We start from the raw sequence: 13106 nt of genomic DNA, 5'->3' as shown, positions 1-13106 counted from the left end.
ACAGGCAACTCTGGAAAAATCAGCATCTATAATAAAGGAGCCATGAGTGTAGGCACACAGCACATGATACAAATATTGTTCTTACAACTTCTTAAAAGGCTTTCATCTAATTTTTACAAGGATACTAATTTGTCAAAAGCTACATCATTTTAAGAGCTGCTTCTAAATCCTCATGACAGAGAAGGATTCTGAGATTGAGAAAGAAAGAGTTAAGTATGTTCTGTGCTTTTAGCTACTATGCCTAGTGACATTTCATTCTTCAAAGAGGAATTTTTTGTATGGTCATCTGCACAGCAAGTAAAGAAAGCAATAGATGTTCTTCCAGATAAGGATATCTGTGGGTATACCCCTAATAATCAGATGCATACTTTGAAATCTTTGTAGCTCATTATTTTTAGTTGCTCACTCAGTTTAACAATTCTAGCATCATTTATATACTTAAGAGAGACTATTTTATTACTGTAGAAAAGAACAATTTCATAGGAACCCCAAACATAATCGCAAGATTTCCATCTGGAATCAATCAAGGATTGTTATACAGATAATCCCACAATTGCTCCTTCCAATGAAAGATTAAAAGATAACTAATGGATGTATTTCTTGTGCCTTTGAATGTACATTGCTCAAATTTTACACTTTATTAAATACAGTATTAAAGTATATATATTAGACTTGCCAGCACTGTACTCTTGAGGCAAACAACCATCCACCACCTCAAATTTGTCTTTTTCTTATTTTTAGTGACCCTTTAGAACTGGCAGGGCATTAGCTTCTTTTGTTTCACTACAGCATAAGAAGCAACCATTTAATTCTCTGTCTAATATAATTCCAGTGTCCTTCCTTATTCTATATACACTTCTTCCAGCTTTTCATTGTAAGATTTTCTGATACAAGTTATCCAGCCCTGCTAATTTAAAAGCATTTATTCGTAACAGCTATTATTTACTCAATGTGTGTAGCACAGACTGTAATAACATATCTGGAAAGATCCAGTACATATTAGTGGCATTTACAGAACACTTACCTTTATCCCTAATCATCGATAACTTCATTGTTTCATTTAAAGTATTCAACTCTCACAAGAACGATAAAGAAACATTGTGAAAGGGAAGAAAAAGGAAAGTAGAGAGAAATGGAAGCTACAAAGTAAATCATAAAATCATGGAATGGCTTGGGCTGGAAGGGACCTTAAAGATCATCCAGTTCCACCTCCTCTGCCGTGGACAGGGACACCTTTCACTAGACCAGGCTCAGATCCTCATCCAGCCCGGCCTTGAACACTTCAAAGGATGAGGCATTCACAACTTCTCTAAACGACCAGAGCCCCACCATTTAAAAGTAAAGAATTTCTTCCTAATATCTTATCTGAAACTACTCTTTCAGTTTAAAGCCATTCCCCCTTGTCCTGTCACTCTCCATTTTTCTTGTAGGCTCTCTTCAGGTACTGGAAGGCTGCAATTAGGTCACCCCAAACCTTCTCTTTTCCAGGATGAACAATCCCAATTCTCTCAGCCTTTCCTCATAGGAATGGTGCTCCATCCCTCTAATCATCTTGGTGGCCCTCATCTGGACTCACTCCAGCAGGTCAATGTCCTTCCTGTCCTGAGGACTCCAGAGCTGGATGTAGTACTCCAGGTGGGGTCTCAGCAGAGCAGAGTATAGGGGCAGAATCCCCTCCTTCAACCTGCTGGACATGGTTCTCGTGATGCAGCCCAGAACACGATGGGCTTCCTGGGCTGCAAGGTCACATTGCCGGCTCAGGTCCAGCCTCTCATCCACCGGCATCCCCAAGTCCTTCTCGGCAGGGCTGCTCTCGATCTGCTCATGACCCAGCCTGTATTGATATTGGGGGCTGCCCTCACCCCGGAACAGCACCTGTCACCTGGTCTTATTAAACCTCATGAGATTCCCATGGACCTACCTCAGTCTTGTCCAGGTCCCTTTGGATTGTATCCCATCCTTCAAGTGTGTCAATCACACCACTCAGCTTGGAGGCATCTGCAAATTTGCTGAGGGTGTACTCAATCCCTCTGTTTTAAATGAAGATATAAATAACACTGGTCCAAATACAGACCCCTGAGGGACACCACTTGTCACTGACGTTCATTGTGACTCTGGGCAGTTGGCCACTGCTCTCTGAATGTGACCATCCAACCAATTCCTTATCCATCCAACAGTCCAACTCATCAAATTCATCTCTCTCCAATTCAGAGAGAAGGATGTTGTGGGGGATTGTGTCAAAGGCTTTAGAGAAGTCCATTAATGACATCTGTAACCCTTCCCTTGTCCACTGATTAAGTCACCCCATCACAGAAGGCCACTAAGTTGGTTAGGCAGGAATTGCCCTTGGTGAAGCCATGCTGGATGTTCCACATCACCTTCCTGTTCTCCATGTGCCTCAGCAGAGCTCCCAGGAGGATCTGTTCCATGACCCTCCCAGGCACAGAGGTGAGACTTACAGATCAGTAGTTCTCAGGGTTCTCCTTTCCACCCTTTTTGAAGGTGGGTGCAATGTTTCCCCTTTTCCAGTCACCTGGGTCACATCTTACTCTCCCCAAAAGTTATCTTGTTTCTAAGACAAGCTAGAAAAGTATGATTATTTAGATAAGGAAATAAGAACATGAGGAAAGGTGAGAACTCACCTATCAATGAAGGAAGTCAATCTCTAGTCAAAGTTTTTTGTCCAAAGATGCCAAAGTTAACGTTTAAGGTGATGCACAGCAGGGAAATATACATATATGAAGTCCCTTAAGAAGTCCAAGGGAACTGTTAAATGAGGTTTGAAAGAGAGAAGGCTCATGATTAAAGACACATAAAAAGGTCAAGAAGGTGAGAAATAATGAGAAATGCTGAAAAAACAGGTAAAATTATAAAGGCAGAAAACAAAAGAGTGATATTAGACAGAGATTAGACACAGCTGAGCCTTTGTCCAAGGAGGACAGCTGAACCAGTGCTACTGGTTCATTAATCAGATAAACACCTTTTCAGAAAAGTTTATTCAGAATAACTTACTACAATACATTATATCACAGTTTGGTTTCTACTTTTCTGATCCCTACTACCCCCTCCTCAGTAGCTCACTGAATGACAAAAAAAAGGATTTTCCTCTTATTGCAAGCAAAATTATGTACTTACCCCTCTATGAGAAGAACAAAGTCCCTTCAAAGTCGTAACAGACATCAACTGTCAACCCTACCTCATACCAACCTTTTGGAGAGGGAGAAAGGGCAAATGTTTAAATGAAAATGCAAAAATAAATATGAGTACTCACGTCAAAACTGGGCACATCTTGAAGGTCAGACATGCCTATGTTGTAAGAACATGAAATTAAATCCACATAGTGTGGAGTACATATAGAAAAATAACCCAGGATTTAATGCTTTGTCACCAGCAGGAAGTGAGTAAATGCACTTATGTAACTGGCTACCAAACCAGGTCCCCCAGAAATACCCACACAGTACACCTTCACAAGGGTGGTTTTTATTGCTCCATCTGTGAAATTTCATTTACTTCTGTGTAGAGACATGCACAGATTATGTGCAGGGCACATGCACGAACTATGTCAGAGAAAGACACAACAGGTGCACAATGAAAGAGATAGAAAAACAGTTCCACATACATCACTGCCTGTTGTACTTTAGAAACCTAAGTATAAGGTTTGTTATAAACTGGAAAGGGGAAGAAGTTTGTGTTAAACACTGGGCAAGATTCTCCATGGCATAAATTCACAAATTCTAATACCGCAGGTACTTCAAATGCACACTGAGTTGATTACAAGTCTTTCACCAAATTGCTTAAAAGAAAAAGTCTGTTACACTCATAATCTATAAAAAAGGAACTAGAAATGCATTATTATCACAGTTTTACCTTAGAATATGACCTTATAAAACTAACTTTAGGTCATTTCCTTCAGCAGCAAATGAGGGTTTGCCACACCCAGCTCAGGGATGTATGGGAGAGTTCAGCATCTGCTAAGCACTTGTGGGACAACCAGGTCTGTGTTACAGAGTTGCACAACCGCATTCCTCAACTTGATCACTGCTCAGAGGGGGCTGTAAGGAAGCCTAACATAGCACTCAAAGTGGTACCTGGGTTATTTGGTAAAGACAATCCATTCCTGCACTTTTCACTGTAACTTAAATGGAATACAAAGAACAAAAAAATGAAACTGCACAGTTAGCTGTTAAATAAGTAACAAGACTACTTTCACACAAAAAAACAGTCAGTATTTTAAAGTTATAGTTTGAAGGTATCAGCTATTACTGTTAGAAACAAGCAACTAATCACAAGCTATTTCAGCATCTTGACTACACCCTGCCTCACAAGCTTCCATAGGGGACAAATTTGAAATAAACAAATGTCTGATATTACTGGAGAATTCCCAGTTTTACTTACACAAATATCCAGAAAACCAAGTCAGCTCCCTAATAAACTAGTTGCAAGAAACAGAAAGCAGAGGTGAAAATATGTTCTTACTACCTCCCTAATAGGAGTGCGGAAGGACAACAGGAAGAAGCCTTGTCTCAGCCCAGACCTGCCCACTTTCACAAGTAAGCAGTCATTTCTATAAGAACGAAAAGATTTATACAGAAGTAACTAGAAGCAGGGCTAGACTGCAGGGTTATACTTCCAGATATCTGGAACCATCATAAGTACTTCTACTCTCACTTCAAAACATTACTGTCTCTTTCACGAGAACAACCATCTAAAAAAAAAACAGTTTAAGGCAGTGTTGTTTATATGATATGACTAAATCCACTGGGGGAGGGAGGGTGTATGTACACGCATTATATGTAAATTATATACACATATATGTTTTTCTTTCATGGAATAAAGTAAATAGAATCAAGATATTTCTTAGCTGGCAGATGTTATCTTTAAAGGTTTTTTTTTAGTAGATTAAGATGTATAATTTTTACCAAAAAAAAATTAATTAAAAGTTACCAAAGTCTAAAATATTTTAATAGCCTACTTTTTGTTCCCTAAAATTAAACATTGTCTAACAACTGAATAGAACTTTAAACTAGCTTTTTATGAAATTCTTCTGAGGATCCGAAGGTGCCCTTTACATAGCTCGCATCTACTAGATTCCTTAATCAAGGTATACACATATTGGTTTCTTAATCCTTTAGGGGCTGGCATATTAACCTTTGGTCAGATAAGTGCTCTGAGTTAAATCATTGGACACATGGGATTTATCTTTATTTTAAGATGTTAAATGTCATATTTGAGATTCCATCGCACCATTAAATTAACTTACAGGTCCTAACTTCATCCTGAGGAATTTCAGAGATAATCAATAATCTTACCTTCACAAAGCTTTCTCAAGAGACATCCCCATGCAACTAATCCCCTGGGCTGAGGACAAGAACCATCCACAATACATGATAAATTGGGGCATGCAAGGACAGTCATATGCCATGATGAGCTGTAACCCAACAGACATAGCCTGCTTCAGCTAACACGGTACAGTCACAAAATTGTATTGCCTTACTCTCAACTCACATAAAAGCTATTTCTGTTCATGCTTTTTAATACTGCCTACTGAAGTAATGTCATTACTATTTTGTGAAACTATAATGCTGCAATTTATGCCTTCAGGGCTTCAAACTCCTTCCTCTGACTAGACAGGAAACATGGACATCTCAGGTCACGGGATAATCATGTACCTAAAGTAGACAGTGTTGACTCACAAGAGTCAATGCAAGGATTGACATAAAAGACTCCAATTTTAAGCCCAGACTGAATCACAAATGCAATCTGTGTCCAAACTGCAGGTTAATTAACAATTTTTCAAGATACAACCAATCACCTAAGAAAAATCCTTAATCTTAGATTTGGGTATTTCAAGAATAGATTATGTACTGTAACTATGATCTTAGTATCTAAGAAACATGTCACTTAAGTCCCACAGTTACATATTAAATAAATGTTTGAAGCCTAACTAAATGTATAGGAACTAGAAAAAGAAAGCAGCTCCATGGGATAAAGCACGCCTAGTTGCTCTGTTCAAGTCTCAGTGAAGTCAACTACAGCCTTTAGTTTCCACTGGAGTTAAATAAAGTCTGAAACTTCAAAACACACACTTAAATCAAGAATTTCTGTATGTGTATTTCAGGTCCTGGTAAATTGAAAGCAATCCAAATACCCTAACTTAGAGCAACCTCATTCTGATATCATAGCCAAACTAGTTTGTCATCCAGAAAAAAATATTTAAAACATTCACTCTTGCTTACGTTTTTCAAATATAGATCATACTACATTAGCAGCGATGTAAGAAGCATCCAGCACTTCATATGCCGTTGAATCACTTTGCTTCTCTGACAGTCACTTCTGAACAGCTGCAAATGTACACAGGCTACAGTAAAATTGATGTTTTCAAAATTTAAATGAACAACTGACACATTATTTCAATTCTCTTAAGTTGTGAGTTTTACTAAAATCAGTCAAGAATAATCGTTGCCCAAAGAACACACTGAAAGTGAACTTCCATACTGATCAAGACAAAAATAAATACCTTGGGCACAATATAAGATGGTTCTGAAAAGGTTCCTATTTAAGAAGGCTCAAAAAAACATAAGTTAGGAAAACTTCAGTTCTAGTAGCAAACTCAATTCCATTTGTTAATGCCTCTCTGACCTCACTCAGCTGTCTCCCTACAAAACAAAGTCTCCTTTCTTTGATATCCCCTCATAACTAGTGAGCCTCTATTTACAAGCAGCAATTTCCTTTCTACATCTCCCAAAACAAATTATTGAATACCCTGTGTGGGAATGGACCCTCGAGGATCAGTCAACCTCCTGGTCCTGCACAGACAACCCCAAGAATCACACCATGTGCCCAAGAGCACTGTCCAAAACAAGCTAATCTTAACTCAGCTTTTCTTCTAAATAAAATGGTGTGATATAATTGAAAAAAAAGGCTTCCAGAGATCCCATCCAACCTCAATTGTTCTATGATTCTGTGTTCTTCTCGGGTTTTTTGTATTTCAAAGTCAGACTGCTTTGTTCAGGCAAACACTTCAGCATATAGATTTTAAAATTACAAAACTAATTTATGAATTTTGAGTTTCAACACCTACCTTTAAATCTGTCCTTAAGAGACTAAGGGCAGCTGAACACAAATTCTTTTGTTAGTCCTTCCCTATGGAACAATACCAGACACTTTTTTGTCTCTTTGCATCTTGTAACTTTCATTCAATGAAAAAAAGTGTCAAAGGCCACAGGTACAGAGCCCATCTGCAGTGGATGCCTATCAGGATGGAATTGATGGTCACGAGGAAGTCAGAAAGAAGCCCCTTTGCATTGCCAGGCATGAGCAAAGCACATCTCCTCTGAGCATCCATCCCTTCTCCACTGCATGTTGCCTGAAAGACTAAGGCCCCAACATGGAATCCTACAGAGTAATAAGTGTATGCTATTAGAGGGTAGAGTTGATTGTTAACCTATATTGAACAAATTCCCACTCCACAAAATTCTTTGCCATATTTATATTGAAGTCATAAAGGTGCTAACAGACTAGTCACTGACCTCTGGGCATATCAGAGCATTTGAACACTTTATTACACTGTCAGGAGCCTGCCATAAAAGCTCAAGAAAATAAATGAACTAACAGGAACTCACTCTAGCAGTGTAATTTTAATCTGTCAATAATTGATCATATTCTTTGTTTCTATATATGATTAACGATGTTGAACTGAGCACTGTGTCCCTTTAAGTGAATACAGAAAGCTGATATGCTCAGATAATCGCCCACAAAGGCAAACGATTCAAGAGAAAGCTTGTGAACATCCCACTACTTCTATTAATTACCAAGAGGGAGTTTCCAAGTGTGGATTGCATATGGCCAATTGTTTATTCTTCCCCTCCTCTTAAATACACTAGCAAGTGGAAAGGTAGAAACAAAACTGAATTACTTTTCAATTTTGCAACTGAAAAATACTGAAAAAAACCAGTATGTAAACTTAGGGAATTACTGTTTTGGTTCTGTAAGCAAGTAATTGCAAGATACAGAAGCCTGCATGCAGAGGACAGAACTGCTTCTGAAAAGGGAGACCCTAACCCAAAATGAATCAATAACAAACTTGTTGGCCAGCCCAATTACCAAGAAAAAACTGTAAGTATTTTTTTTTTTTTGCAGATGAATTGCAGGCAAACACCAAATTTTATCAAAGTGACATTTCCAATTTTACCTTATGGTGATGCTTCAAGCAAAAGGAATTGTTTCTGCAGCAGCAGAACTTTATTAATAATTTAACCGTGCTTATTTTGGTTCAGCTTAACTGAAGTAGTAGATGAACTTCTTATACTGAAATCTAATCCAAAACAAGTTTATTATTTATTAGTGATACAGGTTTAATTGAATTGGTTTATGCACAGACAAGAAAAACTCAACCTATCCAGAAATCTGCTTTGCAAAGTCTCTCCATTCTAAGTGTTTCATACATATATATGTAATTTTGGGGTTTCCCTATTATTAACAGATCTGGCTATAACTACATTATGTGTTTTAGGCTACTTGGAAACTTCACATATATAAAAAACACACCCAAGCTCTAAGAAGAGATAATGAAGTGAAAACACCAGAAGTTTATTTAAAGGGCAAGAAAAAAGAAATTCAGCTTTCAGTGCTGGACTTTAATTCATATCAGTTAATCACAGTAAAACTTCTAATAACTCACGTTCAGAGCCACTGGTAAGAATTCTGCATCACTGAGCAATCTTAAACACTTCCAATGCTCCTGTTTTATTAAGGAAATCAAAATGTTACAGAACAGAAATGTCTAGATTTTTTCCCCTGGGCTAGTGACATTGCATTACCACTATCTACACGTGAAAGTCTGAGGCTGACAACATTAAACATACACATATATATAAACCAAGGTCTTCCAAACAACAGAAATCCAATACAAGTGCTATCTTTTAAAGAACACAGCTCACCCTTCCAGGAACATTATGGTCCAAACTGCTCCCAGACCTTCAGCATAGCAGGAATCTTTTCCCAACACTATATGCCAAGAACAATTATGAAAGGGAAAGCACGCTATCCCATTTGCAAAGGAATTGCTATCTTTTATACTTACAACAAAGAAGCCCCACAGCATTGTCTGTGTCAAAGACCTCAGCAGACGATGTCTGCCTAAGCTTAAAAGAGAACAAAAGGCAGCTTAACTTTCAACTATGAGCTCTAGAGCACCACAATGAACAACACATGCCAAAAGTCAACTGAGTCTCCGACGAATGTATACTTGAAAAAGAAAACAGACTACCAGAAATAGATTTTTCGGATGGAGAGAGGGTAGTGGCAGTTTTGAAAGAGTTTGAATACAATTATTTTGTTAAATGGCCTGGTCTCTTTTTGGCCCTCAGTTATCCAGTGAATACATTTCATGAGTTTATTTCTGCTACATATAACCTCAAAAATCCATTTGCCTCCTGAGAAACCATCATTCATTTCGGTGCTAGCAGATTACCTAGAGGAGTTATAAAAAGGCAGTAAGAGGCAATGTCCTTCTTCCCACTCCCCTAAAACCAGCCAAAAACATCACAGCCTAAATGTTCCATGACATTATGTGGGCAGGAAAACCAATAGTTCCTTCTCTTGTTAACATATTTTTTGGTCTGAATTATTGTTACTATTTTCCTCTCCTTTTCTCCAAGTTTAAGAAATTTGTTGGGGATTAAAAAAAAAAAGGTTTAGTAGTTCCATATTAAAGATCTGTATAACCAAGGAATGCTACACAAGAAGCAACCAGAAACAATCAGGCACTGTTTGTTAGTACTGATAAGATACTAGATTAACCCTAGTTTGAATGTCCTGACTCAAAACAACAAGTAGACAACCCTAAAGCCTAAATTTAAACATGCTTCTATACAGTTAGCACTGCCTGCTGCAGTCATATGCAAAAGTATATTAATGAATACACTGGCATATCTGGCTACTACACAAATTAATGCCAAGGTTTTTTAGTTCATCCATTTTTCAAATCCCCAACATCGCTAGAGACCACCAATCAAAGACTAGGCAAATTGAGTGTTCTCTTGAAGGACTTGACTTGTCTCTGTACACATTTTAGCTATAACATTCCTGTCTGATTAAAAACAGAAGACATGTTTGTCTTACCATCATGTTATCCAAATACAGGCTTCCAAAACTGTGATTAAAACACTTTTTTACAACCTTGGCAACATTAGCTTACCAGCTATTCACTGGAAACAGACATTAAATTACAAAGGAACAAATGCACTATTATTTAGACAGCATGCCTCCCCCCAGAACGGACTAACTGTTACTATTTTCCAGTTGGCATTTCACAGAATTTTATTCATAATAAAATAGAAGATGTCTCATCCCATATAGTTTTCTAAGCAGCATTTTTTAAAAAAGGTATTTTTAAATTCTCTAAAACATACACTTTAATCTAGTAACAACAATACAAGCACAAGAAGTATCTATTGATGAATCTATCTTGAGAAGTGAACTTCTAGTATTAGTAGCCTGAAGTAGTGCAAAGAAAAAATATTCAACCTAAAGGGAAAAAGGAAAATCTTCATACTGAGGATTTTATAAATAGCATATGCCCCACATGCACACAAGAGTGAGATGATCTGAACATCAATAAATCTGGAAGAAAAAAATGTAAAATACTTCTCTCTTGGGCCTTCTATAGCACATATTACTATATTATCATCTCACTTCCCTGATTCTAGATGTTCAAATCCAGACCATGCCTAGAGACACAGTCAGAAACGTGGAGATAAATGAAATGGAGAGGAGGAATCAACATGTACAAGTAAAGAGCAAACTCAGTCTCCACAGCAATCACTCTTACTCAGGCATAAAACACCCCCTTCTTTCCACAGTACAATTCTTCCTAGGCTATTTTCCCACCTGAAAATTCCTTCACCTTGGGAATCTACCTCAAAATGTCACAGTAATTTTTACTTTCATTGTTTTCCCTTAGTGCATCTTTAAAGGTGCCATCCAACTTTTAAGGTATATTCTCATAAAAAACCAACAGTATACAGAAGGGAAATTAGTGTGGCATGACTACACCATAACTGCATTCCCCCAGGCAGAAAGATGCTAAAACATTTCATTGAAAGTAACTTTTTCAAGAAATTTACCAAGCAGACTAGCATCAACCCCACAGGGGATCATTCTTCCTAGGGGCAAGAAGTTGTAAATTTATATTCACAGAAGGTGAGGGGAAAAAAAAAATCCCAGTTCACCATCATGATTACTTGCACTCAAACTACCACAAGTATCTCTTCTGTGTTTATTACTTAAAAAAAAAAAAACTACCATGTTTGGAGTTCTTAGGGCCTCATTAAAAGAACTTACTACCATTACAGAAAAAAAACAGAGTTAAAGGGTGCTTGGAAACCACAGCATTGATTAGATGCCATAATCAAAAGAGAAACAAGATACCTTATTGCCATCTTCCAGTATTTCAGGATGGAAAAAGATAAGGCCCTGTCTGCCTCAGTAACATTAGGCAGAGTTCCCAGATGATCCCCATCACATGAGCAACAATTCTTAAAACTCTTAAGAGAGGTGTCATGGTCTGTGAAGCCTGTTCAAGCAATGAAAAGCCATAACACTAGCTCTGACTCACTAAAGGAAAACAGTCAAGTTGAAGATCTCCTAAAAGACAGCTTATATTTAGAAAAAGATAGAGAGGTTTGCAAACTGATGAAATTCCTAAAACTTAAGCTCCTCTGCTTGACAGGGGGCACAATATGATGAAAAAAACCCCACATTTCTCTAAATAATGGTAAATATTTCCTTGAACTTCAGACTCCATCAGCATCAGCACAACACAAATGGATAAAGACGACAGCTATTGTAGGTTTTACTTTTCCATTCCCAAAGCTGGTTCCAACAGAAGGCGGGGATGGTGGCAGTGGCCGTTTCACTGCACTGTCAAGGTTACTCCTGAAACATCGTGTTGGAAGAGGACCCGTAGAGCTGCTTAACGTTTGCTGGCCGGTTCTGTGCTGCTCTTCCCCACTCGCCCAGCGGCTCCCGGCAACGCGGACTGTGGGGTCGGCGTACAAGCAAAACCTGCTGCCGGGGGGGCTGCAGGGCCGGGACACCCCGCCGCTCCGCTCCCACCGCTCCGACGGCGCGGGCAGGGGCTGCGCTGCCGGACACACCGCCCGCCCCGGCTGAGCTCCGCAGCTCCGGCGGCGGCCGCCCCCGCCCGCGGCACGGGAACAGCGCCTCGCCCCGAGGGTGCAGAGCTGCCTCGGCCCGGCACCCCTAGGGCGCCCAGGTGCTCCCGGCTCCGGGTCGGGGCGGAGGACGCCACCGCGGAGTTAATCGTTAACTCGCTGCCCCGCTCCTGGGAGAGCTCCTCCGGCGGGCGCCGTGGCAGCCGGCAGCGCCAACGCGGCGGGCGCGGCGCAGCTCCGAAGGAACCGGTGGGCACGCCGCCCCCGCCCACCCCACGGCCACCGCAACCCGCAGCAAGCGACTGCCGCCCTCGCACCCACCTTTCTGCAGGCTCTGCTTGGCTCCTCTCCCTCTTCTCGCCGCAGCGCCGCGGGTGGTGCGCGGGGACCCGCGCGGAGCAAAGCTCCGTGCGCTCCTCTGTCCTGCCCCGCCGTGCCTAGCCCCGCCGTGCCGTGCCCCGCGGCCGCGGCAGCCGCGCTGCCAGCGCCGAGGCGTGAGGGCGGGCCCACGTGCGCCGGCTGCGCCAATCGGGGCCGCCCGCGGGCCGCCCCCCGCCCCCGCCGCCACCGTCCCGGGCCGCCCGCGAACCGGCGGCGCGGCGGGGCGGGTGGTGTAGGCGAGAAGCAGCAGCAACAGCAGCAGCAGCAGCAGCAGCAGCAGCAGCAGCGCGGGCAGGAAGCTGGTTTGGGAGGCAGGAGGAAATAAGCGCGTTGACACGGAGTTTGGGATTGCTGAAGGGAGGGAACAAGCAAATCCCAAACGCTGCCGATCGCGAACTGCGCGCTGTTTCCGCGGGGCCGCCGCCGAGCCGGGCTGGCGGCGGCGGCAGCACGGGAGCGGCCGGCGCGCGCCCTCCGCCGCCGCGGCCGAAGGGAGGCCAGCCAGGGCCCCTGGAGCGGGCGGAGGCGCCCGGAGCTTGGGTTTAGAGT

The 13106-nt window shown here is 41.2% G+C and overlaps 1 protein-coding gene across 1 annotated transcript in view; it reads right to left on the bottom strand.

The window, feature by feature from the left end:
- The window catches only part of STXBP6 (syntaxin binding protein 6), a 101281-nt gene extending 88634 nt beyond the window's left edge, over positions 1-12647 (bottom strand). Inside the window, exon 1 of the mRNA XM_017827396.1 lies at positions 12498-12647. The gene's annotated coding sequence lies outside the window, so the exon portion shown is untranslated. The remainder of the gene's footprint in view (positions 1-12497) is intronic.
- Between the last annotated feature and the right edge of the window lie 459 nt (positions 12648-13106).

Source organism: Lepidothrix coronata, unplaced genomic scaffold (genome assembly GCF_001604755.1).
Source record: "Lepidothrix coronata isolate B3197 unplaced genomic scaffold, Lepidothrix_coronata-1.0 Scaffold138, whole genome shotgun sequence".
Taxonomy (NCBI): Eukaryota; Metazoa; Chordata; class Aves; order Passeriformes; family Pipridae; genus Lepidothrix; species Lepidothrix coronata.
This window is presented reverse-complemented; position numbering and strand designations above follow the sequence as displayed.